Source organism: Mustela nigripes, chromosome 6, assembly GCF_022355385.1.
Source record: "Mustela nigripes isolate SB6536 chromosome 6, MUSNIG.SB6536, whole genome shotgun sequence".
Lineage (NCBI taxonomy): Eukaryota > Metazoa > Chordata > Mammalia > Carnivora > Mustelidae > Mustela > Mustela nigripes.
In genome coordinates this window covers 135,257,520-135,274,558 of record NC_081562.1, presented here as the reverse complement: position 1 = coordinate 135,274,558, position 17,039 = coordinate 135,257,520, and the positions used below count along the sequence as shown (strand labels likewise).

The window sequence follows — 17,039 nt, the reverse complement described above, 5'->3', positions numbered from 1 at the left end:
ATGTAACTATCAGATATAAGAAAGGATGACCATACACTTATTTGAGTCAACTAAAATTTTTGAGAAATATAAGAGGTACGAGAGCAGGGAGCGAAATCTGAGTATACAGAATGAAACCCCCTTCAGAGAGTTTCTGAATCCTACAGATCCACTGGCAGGTGTCCTGGCTTACCAACTCCCCCTTGAAGCTGCCCAAACTAGCCCAGGACTTGTGATGGTCATTTACACACTGGATGCTTTAGGACAAGCTCTGAGTGGACTTGTCAGAAGCTACAAAGAGGGGTGCCTGGGTCACTCAGTGGGTTAAGCCAGTGCCTTTGGCTCAGGTCATGATCTCAGGGTCCTGGGATCGAGCCCTCTCTGCTGAGCAGAGAGCCTGCATCCCCCTCTTTCTCTGCCTGCTTCTCTGCCTACTTGTGATTTCTCTCTCCATCAAATAAGTAAGCAAAATCTTAAAAAAAAAAAAAAAAAGGTACAAAGAGACTACAGAAGAGGAAGGAACATGTGCAGAGGGAGTTAGTAAATAATCATCTACCTATCTGTGACACTCCTGACATGTACTTAACTCATGCACTCACTCACCCAGCAAACAGCTTAGACCACCTTGTACACTCCAGGAATTGTGTTGTATTCTAGGGACACAGCATGAAAACCTTACAATCTAGAACAGCCCCAACTGGAAATCCAGTGTGTGATTCATACTTAAAACACCTTAGTTTAGAAGAAGCATTTTGAATTATATAGCAGCCACATGTGCAAGTGCAGTACTACATGCACGCAGGTCCAGGCACAACTGGCTACTCCTCAATCACTGCATATACAAAGGTCCCAAGCCATCTTTGGTTGGGCTCTTTGGAGCTTACTCTGCAGCCCTCATAAAATCACAAATTACATAGGAAAAATCATAAATAATTACTACTTTACCTAATTACATATACTATGATGAGTCTTTCAGTCTTTCTACCATAGATTAAGGTATTGCTTATATGACTGTTCTCTATCTCATTCACAGAAATCAATATAAAATTCTATTTAGCTCTCCTGAACTCTAGCCAACTGTCCATCAGCATCTCTGGCTGTACTGTATTCTCTTAAAAAATAAAATAAAATGAAGGAAACACCTTGACCATAATAGACACTCAATAAATATCTTTGAATGAAAGACTGAAGAAATGTTTTGTGAATGTTATCCACGAATAACGAATGTTATTTGTTTCAAAGCACCAGGAAAACAGCACCAATATTCAGAAACACTTTCGATCCCAGAGCATTAGTTGCTTTTCTCCCCAGGCTCACACCGCTTTCGTGCATATAAGTGGAGGGGTTGGTTAGTGCAATTTCATGCCTTGCCTCTTTGCTCTGTCCTGTGAGGAAGTAGAGCTGACACAGAAAAGCAGGGACAAATTCCGTCCCAGATGCATGTGCAGCATCTGTCAGAAAGACCTGAACATGGTCACAACAGCTTGGACTTAAGGGAGGCATGCACACCGTGGGTGGTTTTCGCATGTTTGTTCCTCTGTTAAATTCAAATTGGACCCACTGGACCTGACGGGCTGAATGGACTTAATCACATGTTACGCCTCTTGTGTTTGCTATCTCAGCTGAAAGCGGATATTGAGAGTCACCCCAATAATGGGATTTCCCAAGCTCTGATGCTGCAAGGAAAGAAGCCGTGGTGGCAGAAAGAGAATCTCAGATGGCAGGACTCAAAGGCAGAGAGAAGCCTTGGGGTCCCTGAACTCAGCTTCCTTGATGTGCAAAGGCCCCATTTACTGCAGCTTTATAAACAAGCAATAAACAAAGGCCATCTCATAAAAACATTTGCCCAGCTTACCTTCCCTCCATAAATAGTAGAGTGAACTCAGACCAGCACCTGGCACCATTTACAGCCACCCACCATCAATTACCCCTGGTTTTCAGAAGGTAGGTAATGGCTCTTGGCCAAGACCTAAGGCATCTCAGGAAGATGGATGTAACTTGCTCTTACATCAGATCTGACTTCACGCCAAGGTTCACTTGGGCTCCCTTTCTCGTTCTGATTTTGGTTAAAAGCATGGCTCTGCGGCCACCAGGAGAATGCACCTGGCAGACCGCCTATAGCCGAGAGCACACTTGATGGGGGGCTGTCTGCTATGTGTCAAAGTCCATTGCTGTGTTTTCCCTGAGGCCTCACCATGCACAGGTTGCTCCCTGCCAATGACTGAGTCCAGCACAGGTACTAACATAGACCCGTTGCAACATAGACATGACGCTGGACTCCTATGGCCAGTTTAGGCTCCAGTATCCCCAAGGACTTAAGCACTCTGCATGTCTGCACACAGCTTAGGATGCTTCCCCCCAAACCTCTCTTCCTGCCCTAGTCTGTTTGGGCTCCTGTAAGAGATTGACAACAGAAATGTATGTCTCACAGTTTTTAGGAACTGAAAGTCTCTCCAGCAAGGCCAGGTGAAGAGCCTCTTCTGGGTCACAGAGTTCTTCCTGTAGTCCTACAAGTTGTAACGGGTTGGGAGGTCACACTGGAGGCTCAAGATAAGGCACTAATCCCATACAAGTGGGCTCCACCTTCATGACTCAATTGCCTCCCAAAGGTTCCACCTCCTACTACCCTCACCTCAGGACTTAGAACTTTAGTGCATGAATTCGGAGAGGGGCAGGGGGATACAAACATTCAGACCATAGTGTGCCTTCCCCTTCACTCAAGGTCGAACTTAACGTTGTCTTTGGGCAACGTTAGACAACTAACTTCTCCTTGTCTCCTTTCACATGGGCAATTCCCCTAATAAAATCCTTGCTGTATAACCTGGTCTTGGTGTCTGCTTCTTACAAGACCTAGACTCACACAGGCTCCTTTTTGGTGACCCGGGAAAAGTCACAAGTCCATTCTAAGGCAGGGCCTGAAGAGGACCTCACACACAGAAGGCACTCAAGTCATACTGACTAAATGAATGAGTGAATGAGAGACCCTTACACTCCAAGGAGGTGGCCCTAGCTCTGAAGATGGATCTAATTATGACATTATGCAAGTGACAGTGCAAGTGCAAATGACAGTCTGCTGAATTCCTTATCATTGGGGCACCACCTCCATACCTAAGGAAGCAGAAGTCCCATTTTCTGAAAGTTGATGGGGACTTCTTCAAAAGCCACGGAAGCTGCAGTGATTCTCAATTTCTGAGATTCTAACTTGGAATTTAAGCAGCCTACTTTTTTTTTTTTTTGAAGATTTTTTATTTATTTGTTAGAGAGAGAGAGAGAGAGAGAGAGAGAGATACAGAGCGCAAGCACAGGCAGACAGAGTGGCAGGCTAGAGGCAGAGGGAGAAGCAGGCTCCCCGCCGAGCAAGGAGCCCGATGCGGGACTCGATCCCAGGACGCTGGGATCATGACCTGAGCCGAAGGCAGCCGCTTAACCCACTGAGCCACCCAGGCGTCCCAAGCAGCCTACTTTTTTGAACTGCGTGTTCTTAAGGCATGGAGCACCTCCTTTCTATCCGGTGGGGCCAGAGAAGGGAGGCCTCATCATGAGGCCGATATTGCCAAGTAAAGGCTGAAGTTAAATACGAGTGAGACAGGTTGGTTACGCTGGGAAGGGAGGACGGAAGGAAAACTAGAAGGAGAGTTTGAGGAGGTGGCTCCTATCTCAATGTGAATGGTGAGGGCACCTACTGATGCAGTGGAGACCTGTACTTACCCCCATAAGGCACTCTTGTGACCCCCAGAGGCATATTAAGGTAACCGGGAAGTCTGGGGCAGCTGCGGTATGTTTCCTTGCCTGTGGAAGTGTGAGCTGCCTAAAACCTGGGCTAAAGCGCAAATGTCCTAAATATTCAAGCAGTTAGTGGTAAATGCGGAACCTGAGAGAGAAGAGGGCAAGGAGGCTGGCGGAATTGCCCCGGTGTGTCAACGCCATACACTTACTACAGCCCCATCTCTCTGGATCTAGGGCCCAGCAATCTGAATCTGAACACGCGTCCAAAACATTATTGGCCCTGAATGTAGTCTACATGACCCCTGTTAAAGACACTATAATTGGGGATCTTGAGAGAATTACGGCTCAATTTTGGCAAGAAACCATAGAGGAGAGATTCCAGACAGAAATGTAACTGCAAAGAACTTCCACTGTGAGTCAAATAGAATAAAAACTCCTTGGCCCTTCTTCCTCTGAATGCCCAGAGTGTCGGAGGCCACTAGCCCCTATTAGTGGGGAGGTAGGAAGAAGGACAGCAGATGTTTACAAGCAAAGACTTTGGGGAAGGGGCAGGAGGGTTGGACAATGGACCCATTGTCAGAGTCTGACAGTGTAAACTGCCTGTTATGAATAATGTTATAGACTACAACACTGTTGATAGATTTAAGCCTCATTTCATCTCACAGAGGCATGAAAGAGAAACAGCCAACAACTAACCTCCTTCCTGTTTGGGGCATGCCCACTGGAAGAGTCTCCGTGGGCCAGAGGTGGTTTCCCACCATAAAAACTGAAAACAGAGGGCACTCACTGGCCTTGCCAGCCTCTCTGTTGTAGGGTGTGGGCACTAGACCTGCGTACATGCACTGACCTTAGACCTGGAGTCAGGGGCTGGTGTCATAGAGCCTTGGACACTGAGACGCAACCCCAGTGGGAGAGCGTGTGGCCCCAGGGCACCCTAGTGAGGACATCTGGTAACCAGGTTTGGCATCTCTGGGGTGCAAGCTGCAGTATCCGGGCTTGGTGAAGACGCAGTGGGATCCTCAGGGGACCCTTTTGGTGGTGGGATGTGGGGCTTCTTTCCTGGCCACACGACCCTTAAAAAACAGCCTTTCTCTGGCTGGGTCCTCTGGAAATTCTGTAGCCTCCTGAGTGGCCTCATTTTTAACAAATTTCCTTCTTGCATGACCAGCCAGATGTGCTTCTGCAGTTAGAACTAAGCACCCCAGCCGGCTGAAGTCGTCTTTTGTGGTAGGAGTCCTTGGTTTCTGGTTGAGCCTGCAGCTCTGGGGAGGTGGTCTGCCAGCAGCCAGGGCAAGCCAGGTGAGTGCTGGGCGACGGGGCACAGCATGACTCATCCTCGTTCCTGCTGACACCAGAGCTATAGGATTCTGCGGGACCATCTTTTGCACAGGAGGGGATGGTTGGAAAAGAATGATCCTTTCCAACAGGACTTGGTCCTATAGTACAAGCCCCTGTCCTCTGCAGGAGACAGCTGGCAGCGAGGGCAGGGCTCTGTGTCCCCTGGGTGGGATTACGCCCCAGGGAACTCCCTGGCTGGTGCATTTGCGGTGGGGCAGTTTTCAGGACTTGCAGGGGGAGAGGGTGCGCTGGAGCACACCTCCCTGACATTCAGAGTTTACATTCCCTTGCCTAAGATGTTCTTTAGGAGCAGATGCTGGGCCAGTGACAGTGAGGTTTGCTGTGATATATTGGCAGCGTTTTTGAAGCAGATCAGGGAGCAGTGGCGAGGTTACCCCAATGCAAAGCTTCAAATCAACCTGTCTCTTTTACATTCGGAATGTGTGATTAATGGGGGCCCGTAGCACAACAAATGAGAGGAGGTGACATCGTGTGGGCTGCTCTCTGTTCTGATTAAGTTATTAATCACTCCTTAATTATGAGAGACAGAATTTTGTCTCCTGTTCCACAGACCTTCTAAAGGACATATTTAGGGCTGACAATTTGGAGGAGAGATGGTTTCCAGCTTTTCCAAAAACCCGTACCACACAGGGTTGGGAGGAGGTCTGAAATCTGCATATCCCCCTTTAAGTAATGAGTTCTCCAGGGCAAGGTAGGTGATGGCTCTTCCAGGAATATAAAATGTTGGGTAATTTAAGGCAGCTTGCACCTCCATTCTTGCAGAGATATAATGGGCATCTTAGCGAGGAAGCTCATTGTAGGGTGTGTGTTGCCATCTGGGTGACCAGGCACGAGGGGGCCATGCAAGTGTGTGGACAGAGCTATCTGCATCTTTTCCTTCCAGCATGGGCCAGACCTTGGGTCCACTTTTCTCACATCTCACAGGAGACAGACAGCTAAGCCATTCTGAATTGTGCTCCTTTCTATCCCTCATCATTCCCTGATACCACAGATCAGCCAAATGACATCTTCGTCTCCCAAAAGGAGTTCACCCGCCATTTCACACACGCTGCTTGCTCTGCAGTCTGAGTCTTCAAACTTCACTCTCTGCCTTGTTTATTCCTTTCATATGCCTAAACTCAGATCAGTGTTAGTACCTCCAGGAAGCCTTCCCTGATGTCCCTGCCCGATGCCCATAACCTCTCCTGTGCTCCCAGAAGAGCTCATTCATACCCACAGTCTCCAGGCACCGGGCTGCTCATCTTCCCTTCTGGATGTTGCACTTTTTGTGAAGACAAACGGTTCTACTCAGTTTGTGACACCAAGTTCCTCCACGTATCAGGCATTAACAAACGTCCATTGAATGAAGAAAAAAATGAATGGGTGAATGCAAGAATCTCACTCATTATTCAGTATTATATGGAATGAATAAATGAACAGTTGCGAGCTAAAAGTTTCCAGCGAACTATGGTGTAGACTGCTGGTTGTTGACTCCATGGTTTTCCTGAGCACACAGCTAGGGCCACCTCTTCCACCTTCCCTTGCAGTCAGAGGTGTCCATGGTGGGAGAGGGGGGAGGGAAGGCCCATCGCTCCTAGCTTGCTGGGGGAGCAGAGCCCTCCCCTCTGATTGGATTTTGCATGAAGGAGAACTACATAGCCATGACATTATGTCATGGAGACTCAGTTTATCTGTCCCTGCAGCTATTGCTACCTTCACAGACACACCAGTCTCATCCAAGGGCTGTGTCTCCTGGCTGATGTCCCTTCTTGTGACTCTGGGGAAAGTCACTTCCCTCTCTTCCCTGTCTTGGAAGTATTGGGACTGGAGAGCGGTTTGGTCAATGTAATCTCACTCTGCTATAGCGTAGGTCCATGCTTTTCCACCTTTAAGGTACATATAAATCATCTGGGCGGTCTAATAAAAACACAGGTTCGGATTTCAGCAGATCCAGGTGGAGCCAAAGATTCTGCCGCTCTAACAAGCCTGCAAATGGTGCCAATATTGTTGGTTCACAGACCACACTTTGAGGACCTGGAATTTAAGAAGCAGGGTGCAGCTACTATCAAGTGTTCCCTAAAGAGGATATCACCTACAGGTGTGACAGAGCATTGCCAGATTGCTTGGTGCCTTTATTCCGGATATTCTGGGGCAAGGGGCGAAGATGAGACTCTGCATTTCCAACAAGTTCTAAGGTGATGTTCATGCTGCAGTCCTAGGGATCACGTGCTGAGAGCCACTAGCTTCATGACTAAAATTTTGCACTTGGGAGCCATTCGTGCCAGCTTTGGAACCTGGCTCTGCCACTTATTTGCTGTGCAAACTTGAGCAAATTAACTTCCTGGTGCCTCCATTTCCTCCTGAGTGAAATGGAGATGATTCCGGTAATAGTATCACCCTCACAAAGTGTTCTTAAGCACTACCTTAATGCTTGGCAAGTGTGTTCTGTGTCAGAGGGAGCTGCTGCTGTTATGTGATTAGAGTGTGCAAGTGTGGGCTTCAGAAGGAGAACGACTTGGGTTCTAATCCTCGCTCATCTCTCTATCTATCTTTCCACCGGCTCTGTCCCTGGCCAGATGACCTCTCTAAGCTTCCTGGTCTCCATCTGCTGAATGGCAATCATTGCACTTGCTTCACAGAGGTGCCCGGGCATTAAATGAGAAAATGCAGAGAAAGCATTACAGGACTCCAATGAGTAACGCTGCACCCGCACCAGGCGGATTTAAGTGTGTTCTTGGCCTGCCCCGCTGAACAGGCAGTTGGCCAGGCCTCCTCTGCTGTGGCATTTTCCATCTGCAGAGCAGCCGTAGGATCCCACCAGCCTATGGGGCACTGCTGTGAGCCCAGCCTTGCCCTATATCCTCGCTCTGCCCCAGAAGCCTTCCTTCGTGCCAGCATCTTTGGGTTTATGCACGAACCTTTCAGCAGTTGCGTCCAGTTTCATTTCTGTGAACAGCTGGGAGGAATAACTTTGTCAAAACAGCCAAAACCCACAGGACTGGAGAGCTCCCATCTTCTCCTGACATACGGAGACTGGAAGTCTCTGGAAAAGCCAGCTTCCTCTGCAAGTGTCTAGGGCCACCTTACTGGGCTCTCCCCCAGGTCTCCCCTATCTTTATTTCTGGCTGTGAAGGGACCCTGGGCTGAGTCTTCTTTCTCAGTAGTGTTCCTCATATAGCCTTTCTTCAGTAGAAAAGCCTCCTGTGTGCTAGAAATCCCATTTACCTTCCAGAACCTTTAAGAACTGTGACGTGCTTTGGCTCCTGTCCTAGGAGAGAGGCCACTGGGCTGTCTGGAGCTGAAGTTTAAATATCCACTGTTGTTACTACATCTTCTGTGCCATGTTTTCTCCTCCTCGTGCTCAGTGTTCACGGAGGTTTGCTTGTGTTCAGTGGCCCCCTTTGTCTTTTAGACTGATGGGCCAATTTTATTTGCAATGCATCATACAATCCATTTAGTCTTCCAGGTACCTTAGGAGGATACCGAGGGTTGTGTAAAATGCTCCAGAGAGGCGGGTTTAGGGCAAATATTTGGCCAAGAGACCACCAAACCACACCGGTATCACCCTGCAACCCGGACACCACTAGTCTCTGGAGTTTCAGTCAGTGAAACTGTTTCCTGAGCCGATATTACAAATACCCTTACCCAGGAGATGCAGGACCTCTTTACTCAAGCAGAGCAGTGTGATCTAGTCAGACAGACTCCAGAGACAAAAATTTAAGTTCCAACCTCTCTGCAAACTCCTTTTGTGCCTTTAGCTATGATAATAACTACAATATCTGGTGCTGAACACCTGCTCTGTGCAAGGTACCATCGTTGTTGCTTGATCTGTGTTCCCACAACAGCCCCACCCGGTAGGTGTTAATATCCCCATTTCACAGAGTAGAAAACTGAGGGTCAGAGGGAGCGAAATTGCTTAACATGTAGTAAACAATGGGGCCAGGATTTGAACCCATGGGTAGCTGATCTCCAACAGGACTCTATCCAATACCTACACGTTCCTTTCCCTACCTGTATAAAAGGCAGGTGCGGAGAGGGTAGGAACTCTATGTCCCCTCTGGATGGGTCCTTCCCTAGTGGTCAAAGTGGACCGTGTGAGCCTGTAACTACAATTATAGGCCGTATGAAGAGCAGGAGAGAGAGAAAGGGAAGAGGTAGTGCTTGCTTTGAAACATCAGTTTTCAGCGCAGGGGAGCATGAAGCCCTATGTAGGGCTGTTTCCAGCTTCCCTTTTACAAATGAGGTTGAAGAAAGTAAAGTTAATGAAGCAACACAGCTATGATGGGGAATGCAGCAGGAAGTAATCAAGCCCGGGACTGTGGGACGGTTGCCATGACATTCCAAAGCATGCACCATGATCACCATCTATGAATATTCCCTCCCTTGACTGATGGCCGGTTGCCTCTCTTTTCTTGTAAGCAAATGTGATAACAATATTAAGCAATTACAAGTAATATCCCCCAGCTGCTTCTTCACTGCCTCTGAAATATTATTTTGCATCTGCCCAAATAATTGGAAACCTAATAACAAGGATGGGGACAGCATATGCCCCTACCTTTCAAAGACAAAAGGATAACAAGCCCCCTCTTTCTAGGACATTCAAAGATGCCATCACCCTGCCAAACAGCCCAAGGCTTGCAAAAGTCCTGCTGCACTTTGAAGAAGCTTGCTGGATGAACCCTGTGAACACGCACCCACTGGAGGCATGATCAGGAGTGAGGGTTGCTGATGAGGTGGACTGGGTTAGCTCCAAGGTTAGAAGACAACTTTCCCACCAGTGTGAAGCTATCTGATCTTTATAATGCCACAGGCCAGCTAAACCCACCAAATGTTTATCCAACACTTCCTGGGGACAAAACAAGAATTTGCCATTGGGAATGTGGTCTCTCTCTCATACACACACACAACCGTGCATGCACATGCGCACATATCTTCTGCCATGTCAGAGCTCTCAGGCTGGTCTAAGGAGGAAATGTGAACATTATTAGTAAGTAAGTTCAATACAAGGAGGACTGTGATTAATAGGACAACACGGAGACCAATAGAGTACAATGAAAGCAAACAAGAAGTTGGGATGAATTCTGACTCACTTTAATTTATGGAACCAATATGGAACACTGCATGAAAGTCTGGTCTGAATGACTCTCCTTTTCTCCAGGATTTTCTATCTCAGCAACCAGAACCACCATTCAGCCAGCCAGAGGTCAAACCTGGAGAAATGAGTATTCTTCCTTAAGACTATCTTCTTCCTCATCTGATGTCCATAAACATCATCAAGTCTTATTCACTTTTATCTGCTAAATTTCTCCCCATTTTTTTCCCAACCCTGCTAGCACTACATTGGCCACAAGACAATCACCAGCAGCAGAGGCAACCGGCAGCCTTGTTCACCTATAAGTATATGTCCCCTCCTTTGGTCTGCTTGGGCAGCTTACGCCATGGACCATCCCTGGGTCAATAGCAATTGCTAGAGAAAGACTACAAGGTGGTAGAATAATTAGAAAGTCTTTCTAGAACAGGGGAGTGTGCAGATGTCTAAACAAAATGTGGATTTTATAGGAAGGAGAAAGAAGAGAAAGCTTTCTTGGGGGGGGGGGCGGGGAATAGCAATTTGCCTCAGGGAAAAGGTACCAGAGGAGAATAAATCATAATTAGTAATTTGTCATATTACATACTTCTTGTAGTTGCTGAATTCCTAGGCACTACATAAAGCCATCATTTATTCATGTGGAAAGTATTTAAGTGACAGGCATTAGGATACAACACTGAGCAAAAATCCACAGACTTCCTTCCCTCACAGTGCCTGGAGTCAACCAGGGAGGACTGACATTAATAGGGTCACATAATAAGGGAAAGGGCAGCCCTGCTACAGGGAGGAGACCCATGTACATTACAGGAGCCTCTGGAAGCAGAGCTGATGCCAGCAAAGAGTTAGGAAGGCTTCCCTGAAGAGGAGGCACTTGAGTTGAGACAAGGAAGATAACAAGGGAGGGGGTGGAAACTGACCCAGGAGGGTGGCCCATGAGTGGAGAGAAGGGAAACCCTAGGTTCTTGAAATTACAGTTGAGCTGCTGCATTTATCAGTGATGGCTCTTGTCTAACCTGTGAACTTCTTGTTTTGTGAGGTTATATATTTCCTTTTTATTTAAGCTCATTTGTTTTGGGGTCTCTTGCAAGGAAAAGCAAATTAAGAGACACTGAACTTACCATCCCACAAGATAGAGAGGAGACTTCACCATACTTTGGGGAAAGTAAAGACAGAGAAGGTTTTGAGCACCCAGATAAGAGGCCCTAGCGTGTGAGTTTGAGGATGGCTTCCACAGCCAGACTACCCAGATTCATTTCCTGACTTTCTGACTGTGTCTCTCTGTGACTCAGTTTTCTCACCTGTAAAATGGGATAATGATAGTATCTGCCTCTGTCTCCAAGACAATTCACAAGTGGACCAACTGCCTACCTTTTCAGCCTTTACTCAGAACCCAATTTCCTATGATCTTCCAGTTGGATCACTCATGATTCCCTCAACTTGCTCATGTTTTTCTCTTCCCTGCCTTTGGTCAAAATGTATTCTCTCCCCAGAATAAACCTCCTACTGAAGGATCCAACCCATCCTCCAAAAATTCGCTCAGATTTCATCTCCAAAAACCATCCTCAATTACCCCTAGGCATCTCTATTTCCTCTAGGCTCACTTTTATACACAGGCCATTTTTCCCATCACTTCTCATCTCTCACTTTTTTGTATGGTTATAGGAACATGTGATTCTTCCCTCTTCTTCAGTGTGATGTTACTGAAGGCGAATGCCATTTGCATTGTCATTGTATACCCCTAAATCCTAGGCACTCAAATCTGATGCAAATGTTGGTATATTAAAATAAAGTAAATTTGCTGGCTAGGACATGGTTTTGCATATTGTAGCTGAGCAAACTCAGGATGTATGGTTTCCTGCCTCCCAACTCGGTGTTGCCAACATTACTGCAGATGAGTCCTCTAGTTCATGATGAGAAAATGCAGCGGTGGCTCTGCAGATGGTAAAGCATTTCATGTATATGAATTGCTACCATCATCGTCAACACTGTCTCCGTGACCACCACCATCCCTACACTTCAGGCCTGACACCATCCTTAGGGGGACACAGTGCCCCTTTAGCCTCATTTCTCACCTGCCCTGCATGCCTCATCATTGGATTGTGGCATTAGATAAGATCTGATGTGAAAACGTGGTGCATGAATGGAAGCTACACTGCTCCTTTCTTAGCTGAGAAAAAAAAGCTGCATCGGCAAGTCTGCATATCCATGGTGCAAATGCTTCCCCCAAACACCAAGTTTCTTCCTCCCAAGGCCTGTCCTCTGCAAACCTCTGCCTTGCCTGATAGTGATGGAATTTCTACTGATAGCAGCTCTATCCCCGGAGCCTTCAATCCCTCTCCCTTTTTGCACCATTGTGAATGGTAGTGAAGCATCTCATTATAGCATATCTAGTTAATAATTCAAGGAACCAAAGTATAGAGACATTTTTTTTCTTTGATCATTTGATTTAAATCAGGAAAAAAAAAAAAAAAAAAGCAAAGCAAATAAAAACAGTTCCTCTGAGGACCACAGGGTTGCTTACTGATTAAAAATCACCACTGGTTTACAACAATGTCATTATTATTCTTGGATGTATGTGAACTGTAGAACACAATTTAGGCTCAGCAATTTAAAAACTAGCTCAAAGGCACAGAGAGGGTCAATACCAGAGTGGAATTACCACTCGAGACAGAAGCCTAACTTTAGATGGTGCCCTGCTAAGAAAGTGGTCTCTGGGGGGCCCATCTGCTGGGCAGGAGGCCAGTCCCTGGAAACAGAGGCATCTGCACACTACCAGCCTGGGGAGGAGGGTCACTTCTAACACATCTGCTGGAGGCACCAGCTAGTCAATTCTATGTACTACTGCCGAATTGACCTAGTCCTTTTACCTCAGGTTTCACCACTCCCGGGAAAAATCTAAAAATATAAGACAGGAAGTCTTACCCTTGGATGATATTAACAGCTTTCATTAACATTAAACAACAGGAAGTCAGTGGTTGATATTTGAAGTTGGCAAACCTCTTTGCCCATATGCTGCCAAATTTTCCATCTTGTGGGCACCTGGTAGCTAGCTTTCTGTGGCTGAAGCTTTGGAGAGATGTTCTGTCTAGCTCCTTCCATGTTTCCACATGCCCTCTCGGTTCTCATGGCCCCCCGGGGAGGCGGGGGGGGGGCGCTGTCCTCACTGCCAGGCTGCCTGGGCTGTGCTCCAACCACTGCACCCAGGCTGCTTCAGGGCTCATGGACCTGCCTTGCTGGCTCTCCAGCCCAAGGTTTCTTCTTCTCTTAACCCCCCAGGGACAACCACAGATGCACATGTCCCTTTGCTGTCACTAACTTGCCTTTTGACCCTGCCCCCTGGATGCCTCTGACTTTTGTCTTTACTATATTCCGAGACCTTCTTGGCTCCACTAAACCAGAGGCCCCTCTCTGTGACACCTGCCATAGTCCTAGTTTTATGTTTCCTCCGTAGGATTTGCTAGGCTGTTTGGTCTGTACACAGTTGCAGGTGACACTGTCAGAGGCAGTTAAACACATGACTCATATTGTAGATTCTCCTTCACATTAGAAAAGCGGGGTGATTATCGCATGCTATATACTGTGTACCAGCTGCACAGCTTGGGCATAGGCAGGACTACCTATCTGCATGCACACATTTGTAAATACGTGTCTATTTCTTTGACATAGGAAATAAAGCTTTATGCCTTTACCTCAAAACTCTCAACTTCCCTCTCCCAGCAAGCGCTGAAGCCTGTCTGGCCTGTGATCAAACCTCCACAATTTCTGAATTCTCCAACAGGACATTTGACTGGTTGCCAGGTTGGAGCTCCAGCTCCCATCCAAGTGTGATGTACCCAAGTAGGGTCTGGCCTCTTTGGTCTACGCCCCTGACAAGCGTGCAGGGTGGTCCCTCCTTTGGAGGAGGTGAGCTGTACCAGACAGCATCACATTCTCATGTGCCAAGGCCACAGTTCTCCTGTATTGGCCCTGTTATACCATAAGCAGCTCACTGCCACACCTATAATATGGAAGTTATTCATGCATAATCCCCAAATTATACTTTTGCTAGAACAAAGGAAACAATGAATTATAGAGTTGACAGATTTCTCCTCTAATTAGACCATGCCCAGAAAGCCAGGCCTGGCAAAACCAACAGAGGGAAGAGAGGCTCAGGTGATGTGGCTACACTGGGGGAGCTCCAGGGCGGCTGGGAGTTGGACGGTGGAGAAGGACAGCCAGCCTCCAGCAGCTGAGCCTGGCATGATGCCCACGGTCCTAGGCCCCAGATACCCAGCTGCCTCCTCTACAGCATCCTTCCTAGGCCTTGCTGGCTCAGTACTCAGCCCTGGGTTTGCAGTCCAGTTAAGTGTGACTATTCAAGAGGACCCAGATCCAAAGCATGAATAAACAGTGTAACTTCATGAGCAGTCTATGACTCAGCAGTGTGGCTGCTCCGGCTCCTGTAACTAAAGTCTAAGGCTTTAGTCTGAACTCTCAGATCCATTGTCAGTCCATTACAAGAAATTTGGGCACAGACGAGAATACGCTGTAAAATCTTGGCTTGGGAGGAACAATGTGGCAAACAACACATTGCACCACGAGATGGAAGGGATCCTTTTCTGCACTTTACTGACCTAGGAGGCTTCATTCTTCTTCCTCTGCAAGATGTGCAAAATGCTGTCAGGGCTGGGAGCAGGGCCGCTGAAAAATCACGGACCTCTGTCCTCTCCCTTTCACCCTTGAAATGACCTCTTCACTTCCGATCAAAACACCCTGTCTCTGTTCTCCCGTCTGAAGACCCCAGCTTGACTGGCAGTGACCCTCTGGTCTATAGGCACACGGGCAATTTCCAATTTCTTATCCTTGACCAATGGGGCATAAAACTCAAACACAGTCAGGTGGGAGTTCCCAGAGAGCCATGCATTTCAAGCTGTCAACCAAACAGACTGAGAAATATGGAGGGAAAAAGAGAATGGAGCAAGGGTGATTTGGAGGGCGGTGTGCCGGGGGCTTGCAGGAACTGACAGCAGGCCGCGTTCACCTCTAAGCGTCTCTGATCGTGCTGAGGTGGTTATCACATTGGACCCTGTCTGCCTCCCCATGGGCACTTGGGCAATTGGGGAGGCTCTCATCATGAAAAAAGGGACGACAAAAGCTGGTGCTCTGGGTGGAATGTTTGTCCCCCTCGAATTCATAGGTTGAAACCGTAATTCCCAACGTGATGGTATTTGGAGAAGTGGCCTTTGGCAGATGGTTAGGGTACAATGAGGTCATGGGAATAGAACCCCCTTCCACCCTGTGATGGGATTAATGTCCTTATAAAAAGAGGAAGAGACACAAAATTCTGCCTCATCTCCCTCCTGCCCCCTGCCTCCTTCCTTCTTTGCATACAGACACTAAAGAAAGGCCACTCAAGGACAGAATGAGAAGACAGCTGTCTGCAAACCCTGAAGAGGATTCTCATCACACACTGATTCTGCCCACACCGTGATCATGGACGTCCCAGCCTCAAGAACTGAGAAATAAATGTTGTTTAAACTTCCTGGCTATGATAATTTTTTGGTAGCAGCCTGAGCTAAGACAGCTGGGTCTTGAGTCTTTCCTACCATCCCTCCTTCCTCTCTTCTAAAGCCTTCCATTTGATACGGGAGTTTTACTTCCACATGGCAGGTGGACGGGCAGGGGCTGCCAGGGGAGCCGAGGAGCAGGACACACTGTGGCCTCAGTCACAGGCCCAACCATGAGAGGGCCCACTTGTGGGAAGCCACAAGTGAGGTACATCCCTAAACCTTGCCCTGCTCTTTGTGAGTAACACTATGAGTGAAGGGAAACTGGTTTTATTCTGCCTTGGGCACAATGTGGCCCCGCTGTGACCTACTGAACAGGAGGTGAGCTCTTATCATAGTTCCAAGTAGATTCAACAATGGCACAAGTATTTCCTTGCACTATTAGAACTCCTAAGTAGGTAGGACAGCCATTGTGGTTATCTAATTCATTAAGAGGTAGTCCTATTTTATCTTCATGCCCTAAACAGTGAGATCAGAATATGTGTGTGTGTGTTGGGGGGGGGGGGAAATCACCAAAATCTGAATAAGTTAATTCTTACCAAACTTCAGAAGATTGGGTACAAGATTTTGGCTGTGGAGGAAACAGCACTGCTGACAAAAGTGATTTCGATTCAGCATATGGTTGAGTTAACTGATGGTGAATTAGCAGGAAAAGATGATGTCTTACTAAGGGGTCCTTGGGACATTGCTATTTGGGGCCAATTCAATACCAGTTTCTAAAAGTCCGTAGGCTTTAAGTATAAAGCCAGCCAATGAAAATTAAGTGAGTAATGGAACAGTTTGGTTTTAGGTGACAAAGCAATGCTTAAGCATATAAAAATGAGGTGGGGATCTGGCCATATGTTTTCAAAGCATCCGTGGGTCTCTCACACCCACGCAGCACATGCTTGGCTATCTTAACAAGAAAGAGGAACATGGGCCATACAGAGAGAGTCTGATGGCCATGGCTGGGCCACTGTTTCCTTGGCTTCTTTTTACTGTTTTCCCTTTGTCTTTCTTTCTTTGTTCCTTTTCTGTTGTAAGGCATGTGTTTTGTAAAATGTCTTGAAATCTATTGGGGAGGAGACTTGGAAAGCATTAATGGATGGATGGATGGACAAGCATGTGGACAGAAGGCTGAATGAAGTAGAGATAATACCGGAGACTTAGGCAGTGAGGAGAAGAGTACACACTACCCTATCTGGTTGTTGACATGGGAGATAAAAGAAAAATTACGAGGGGAACTGAGGTTGAGGTCTCAACTCAGGTGACAGACATGTGGTCACAAACCCAATGCTGGTAGGGTCTAGAACACGATTCCCTCATCAATTACATAAAAGGGAAACAAAAAAGGATTTGAGGAGGATTTTTTTTTTTTTTTT

At 47.1% G+C, this 17,039-nt stretch overlaps 1 protein-coding gene across 1 annotated transcript in view; it reads right to left on the bottom strand.

Moving 5' to 3' along the window:
- FRMD4A (FERM domain containing 4A) overlaps positions 1-17,039 on the bottom strand; it is a 607,134-nt gene that overhangs the window by 403,027 nt on the left and 187,068 nt on the right.